This window comes from Podarcis tiliguerta (genome assembly GCF_965153285.1).
Source record: "Podarcis tiliguerta genome assembly, chromosome: 2".
In the NCBI taxonomy this organism is placed as follows: domain Eukaryota; kingdom Metazoa; phylum Chordata; class Lepidosauria; order Squamata; family Lacertidae; genus Podarcis; species Podarcis tiliguerta.
Window position 1 is genome coordinate 71,386,979 of NC_139535.1, and position 6,389 is coordinate 71,393,367.

Sequence of the window (6,389 nt, forward strand, 5' to 3'; positions counted from 1 at the left end):
GATAGATAGATAGATAGATAGATAGATAGATAGATATAGATGATAGATAGATGATAGATGATAGATAGATAGATAGATAGATGATAGATAGATGATAGATAGATAGATAGATAGATAGATAGATAGATGACAGACAGATGATAGATAGATAGATAGATGATAGATGATCACCTGCCTTCCCAGCTTTTCTTTGGAGTGTTCCATTGTGTGAAAGCAACAATGAGTGAATGAACAGGAGGGGTGAGGGATGGGGGCCACGTGAGATGCCTACACAAGCAGATGGAGCTGTCAGTTCCAAATAGCATTTGCAGTGGTCAGTGCTACATGTCTAGAAATTTAATTCTGGCCTGTCCTTGAATCCTAACAGGTACCTATTTGGTGCTCAAATAATTTCCATCCTTGGCAGGGACTCAGCTGTCTGGGAGAGGGGCCAAAGCCATAAGCTACAGAACTTATTCGAAGGTGCTGGTCCAATCTGAACGAGGTGCCAGTCCAATCTCATGATTGGCACTTGCAAAGTGGGTGGCTGCAAAACCACAGCTTGGGTGGAATCAATGACATACTTGTAACGACGTCAAATTCAGTGACATTTCGTTTTGTCCTGTGGTCAGTTCTGAACAATCGTTTTAAGAACATTAAGAAACATGTGAGCAGATCATTATGTGAGCTGGATATGGGTGGATGTAATTAAATGTATATCTTACCCTTCTTCCCAAAGACACTCGAGGTGGCAAACACATCAGTAGTAAATTGATACAATTTAAAATAATATAAAAAACATACTAAAACCATCTAAAAACAACCACATATCCTCACAGTTAATGATTAGCACGTGAAGCTGTCTTATACTGAATCAGACTGTTGGTTTATCTAATCTAGCTCTTGGCTACTCAAGGGCAGCCAGCATGGTGCTCTCCAGATGCTGTGGACTACAAGATATTACCGTATTTTTCGCCCTATAGGACGCACCGGCCCATAGGACGCACCTAGTTTTTTGAGGGGGGAAATAAAGGGGGAAAATTATCCCCCCCCCCAGCTGCAGATATCTGCCCGAAGCACGGGGTACTCTGCTTCAGCGCGCCCCGCGCTCGGGCAAGCAGGCTGCGGATGTCTGCCCGAAGCGCGGGGCGCTCTGCTTCGGCGCACGCCTTGCTCCATGCAACAGGCTGCTATCTGCAGCCTAGGGAGCCCTGCGGGAACTCCCACGGGCTCCCCAGGCTTGTTGATAGCTTCCTGAAGCCTGGAGAGTGAGAGGGGTCGGTGCGCACCGACCCCTCTCGCTCTCCACGCTTCAGCGAAAGCCTGCATTCGCCCCATAGGACACACACACATTTCCCCTTCATTTTTGGAGGGGAAAAAGTGTGTCCTATAGGGCAAGAAATATGGTAGTTAGGGGCCTCTGCTAGTCCTCCTACCAGAGATCCTTGTAACTGGAGAAGTCACAGATTGAACATGGGTTTCCCTGCATCTAAATCATACACTGTACAATTGTCCTACGTTGTAGTGACAGTAAGATGATTTCCCTTATGTGGGGATATAAGAGTGCAGCCAGAGGCCTTTTCTCCCTGTGCATGTCCTTGAGTTGCAATCTTTTGTTGCCACAAATGAGCTGGTGCAGGACCTGAACAATATATCCTGATGGGAAGTGATGGCATTTACTGGTGCAATCGTTCACAGGTTTGCGTGCAGATGCATGAACCACACACCCATGTTGGCACTGGTGTGCTGAGACCAGGGGAGCATTTCACACGGCTCCCATCAAGCAGAGAGGAAGCCCTGGGAAGTAAAAACATGACAGTGGCCTGCACAAGTACATTGTTGTGAGTAAGCTCTGTCTTGTAGAAATGCCGTCAAGGCCAACAGCATGGCTCCCAAACTGTCACTGCAGGCAAAATTAGGAATTCCAATGAAATCCAGCCTTTGGAGTGAAGGTAGGCTTCCAGGGCTCAGGAGCAAGAGTGAATGCTGAAATGTAGATAAAATCAGTGGAGGCATCTCTTCATTTTTATCTGATAGGATTTGTTTACCTATCACACAACTTGTTGGAGGCTGTGGTTGGTTTGTCCAATTTGATAGGGGGACACTTAGTTGATGAAATCTTCATAATAAGAGAGGGCAACAGGCAACCAGCCGCAAATGCGGTTATTTGTACTTTGGTCAGATTAGACAAAACAATTTGGGCCCATTTGAGCTATTGGTGGTTGACTGATGCAACATTGGTCCTGTATGCAAAGATGCAATTATTATACAGAATTTCCTCGTTCAGTGATACAAATTCATTAACTATGAACCAATATAAAGACTGTATTGCCACTGGAGCAGAAAACTCAAACCAAAGCTACATTACTGCTACAAAGGGCCAGGCCTTCACAAGAGAGAAGTAGGTTGCAAAACCATTAGTATGAAGGAAGGGGGCATATTATTCCTTTTTGAGTCAGTACCACTTTTGAGGTCACCTGCCCCCCTCTTTTACATGGGGCAGGCATGTTTTTTTAGTACAATTCCCTCTCAGTGATGCAATGTTGTCAAGACCTGCCCACCCCAGGGGGACTTGCTGTGCTGTATTCAAAGCGCACAGCTTTGGGTGGCTGGTTGACCTGTTTTGGAGCTCTTTACAAGGTGGTGGCAGGGAGTGGGCAGAAGGCTACCAGACAGTGTCAGTTCTACAGCCCTCAGATACCTTGAAAAGAGTTCTTCAGGACTGTGGATTCTGAGGTGAACCATGAACTGATCATGGTCCCGATCTGCTCAGACTCACTCAAGTGAGTCCACTTCAGAATCCTCCAATCCCTACCTACTCCTCTTCAGTTAAATTCAGACAGCTTTCATGAAGAAAAACATGGAATGATTATGAGAGATTAGGCGACTCATCTTGACTCCACCAGAGGACGCTATTGTTAAATTTATGTGGGGATCGTCAGGAAGAACATGCAATGGGAAGAGCATTCTATTATCTCCCTCAGAAGGAAAAAAAAAAACCTGCATTGTAATCCCCAGAGTTCATCCTTTTCTCTGACATCCTGTGCCTAAAAGAAAAGATATCCTATCTGTGAAATGAGCAAGCGCCTCTCTGTTTTATCACAAAGAAGAAGCAGATGCCAGGTATTTGGGGGTCACCCTCATTGAATGTGCACCAGCATTGTTGGTCCTTTGAAAACCCGGAGGAGAAAAAGCATTATATCACAGAAAAAGAAAAAAAGAAAAGCTCTTTCGTCAGGGAAGGGGAGAATACAAAATATGCAAATGTAATTTCAATAAAGATTGGACTGTGCCTTTGGGGGAAAGATATGCCTACCATGTTAAAATAATTACATTGGCAGATTCTGATTCACCTTTTCACTGATATCTAGTGCTTTTCAGGACTTAGCCTTGGGACAGAATTTTCAGAGCTAGGATGTGAAATATGTGATATTTAAAAAGAAAAAAAGGGGGGATGTGGCAAGGGGCAGTAGCACTGTAGAAGGCCATGTGCTCTGTAACGAGGAAGTCCCAGATCAGGACTTAGAAAGATCTCTGCCTGAGACCCCAGGGAATCAGCTGCCCGGGTACACAATATTGACTCTCAGCATTCAACCTTCTCCATGCAGCTGCTGGCTTGCCAATGCTCAACACTGATCAAAATCCATCTAGCCTACCCATAGCTGAAGAATCCATAGAATTCAAAGAGGGCTGTCTCATATATATAAAATACCTAACACAGCGATTTTCTGACCCTGCTCCTATTAGACTCCAAGTGAGACTATTGGGGTGTTTGTGTCCTTAGATGCCTCCCCAGTCCTGTCTACTGTGAACCCCTGATGTTTTCCTGTTTATTCCTCTCCCCCTGCCCATTAGCCATTGCTGGACTTTCTGAGAGACATAGGCTGTGCACATAGAGGACAACGGAAATTGCCAGATATTTTGGCTCAGATCATGCTAACCACATATGAGCATCTTGCTTTGTTTGTCACTAGCAGACATTAGAGGAGGGCAACCAAGTGGGGTGGGACAAGGGATGGAAGAGAATCATAGGGAAAGTGAACTGGTCATCCTGACTGTAGATCCACAGGTGGCTCTTTGGCCAGCATTTTCATGAAATCCTTTCAATTTGGCATGCATGATGAGCTTTCAAACTGAACACCATGTGTTCCCATCATGAGGCTGCTATTTATGAGATATTCCACAAGGGGGCAATGGAGACATATTTGATATTTAGCTCTCTTTCTCTGATTCCTATTCTCTTTCCGAAAGATGTTTTCCTGCTCTTCAAGGATATAAATTTTAGTTCTAGGAGGGAAAGAGGGAGGTGGAGGAGGGAGAATCCAACAGTCTCTCAGTGCTAACAACGTGATTCTTGTCCTGAAAGGAATTAATTATGCCTTCCTATCCCTACTTACCTTCGGTAGCCCCACTGAGTAGGGCTTACTTGCCGAGTAGGCAAGGAAGTCCTTCCTTCTCGTGATTTCTCTGGAGGATGCACACAAGAGTAGCATGTCCTCCCATTGTGACAAAGTAGAATTATTCCACCTCTCATTTCTGCGCTTCTTCGCCTTAGGTGCACATCCTCTTAGTGCTGTATTGCAGAACTGGGAATTCAGGAAGCATTTGCATAGGCTACACTTCCAATCTCTCAAAGACCTTTGTGCAGGCATAGCTCAGCACTGCACAGTGGCAATTTTGGCCTGCCTCTTGCTTTATTGATGGTTGATCTTGAATAATTTGGGAGCTCATATACAATGGAATAGGGGATGCGGGTGGCGCTGTGGGTAAAACCTCAGTGCCTAGGGCTTGCCAATCACATGGTCGGCGGTTCGAATCCCCGCGGCGGGGTGAGCGCCCATCTTTCGGTCCCAGCTCCTGCCCACCTAGCAGTTCGAAAGCACCCCTAAGTGCAAGTAGATAAATAGGTACCGCTTTATAGCGGAAAGGTAAACGGCATTTCCGTGTGCTGCGCTGGTGCCAGCTCGCCAGAGCAGCTTTGTCACACTGGCCACGTGACCCGGAAGTGTCTCCGGACAGCGCTGGCCCCCAGAGTCAGACACGACTGGCCCATATGGGCAGGGGTACCTTTACCTTTACCTTTATACAATGGAATGGGTTTTAGAAGTCTCTTAACAGTTTTGCATGTTAGGTGCAACCCTCCCTGGCGGAAGCTTGTGTGACACGCTCAGGAAAGGTGTTCCGGTGGGCGGGGGAGGTACTGACATCAGATGTAAAGTCACAACCTCCCGTTAGACAGCAGCATTATTTCTGTAGCATAGTCCAAATGCACACACAGCCAAATATAGCCAAGTTCTTAGCTAAACTGGGCGACTTACCATTCTGCCTCAAGTGCCAAGAAGACGTCAGGGTTTTAACCTTTCTCTGCTTTACAGAAGACCCCAAGTCATTACAAATCTGTGCCTACAACTGAATTACAAACAGGCTGGCTCAAATCTCTCACCACACATAGAGTCATTCACTAACAGGGATTCAGATGAAAGGTGGGGTCATCACAAACAACTGCCTGACCTTCCAGCTGAACAGTTCATAGTCCTATGGCCATGTAATAACCTCATGGACATCTACGTGCAATAGTTTCCCCCATTCCCAATTCAGCACTGCAGCACTGGAGACAAAAGGAAGATCTTGGATCCTTTCTCTGTTCCCATTTGTGTGCTGCAGGACCCTAGCAGTCCATTTCAGATGACAAGTGAACATGTGGAGGAGAGATTGGGATGCCAGCTTCCAGCTCTCTTCAATGTCTTCACTGGCTGCCTTGAAAGGGCGAGTCCTCTTTGAATTCTATGAATTCTTCTGCTAAGGGTGGGCTAGATAGATTTTGATCAGTGTTGAACATCTGCAAGCCAGCAGCTGCATGGAGAAGGTTGAATGCTGAGAGTCGGTATTGTGTACCCTGGTAGTTGATTCCTGGGGTCTCAGGCAGGGATCTTTCTAAGCCCTGATCCCTGGGATCCTTTTAATTGGCAACATCAGGAATTAGATCTGGGACTTCTTACAGAGCACATACCATTCACCCAGGATACAATAGAATGATACCCATGTACAAATTGCAACCCATTGTTCCATTTGTGTATTTTTAATGTTTTAGTGATTGTTTAAGGCTACTTTTTATGTTGTAGTCATGTGTTTTTTCATGTTGAAATTATGTATTCTTTTCAAGTTGTACGCTGTCTTGAGCATGGTTTGAACTGTGGAAAAGTGACATAAAAAGAAAAAAATGTGTATATGTGACACTGTATGTTCAGGCCTAGAGACCGAGGGAAAGACTACAGTTTCTAATAGGAAAAATGCCTCCAAAGGCATTCATTTTGAAGCCTTTCAAGTGTTGGTATTTTTCTTTCTGAGAGCTGATAAGGCTGTAAGTATGTGACTATATTTCCTAGCGATTGATTAGTTTGTTGCCTGTT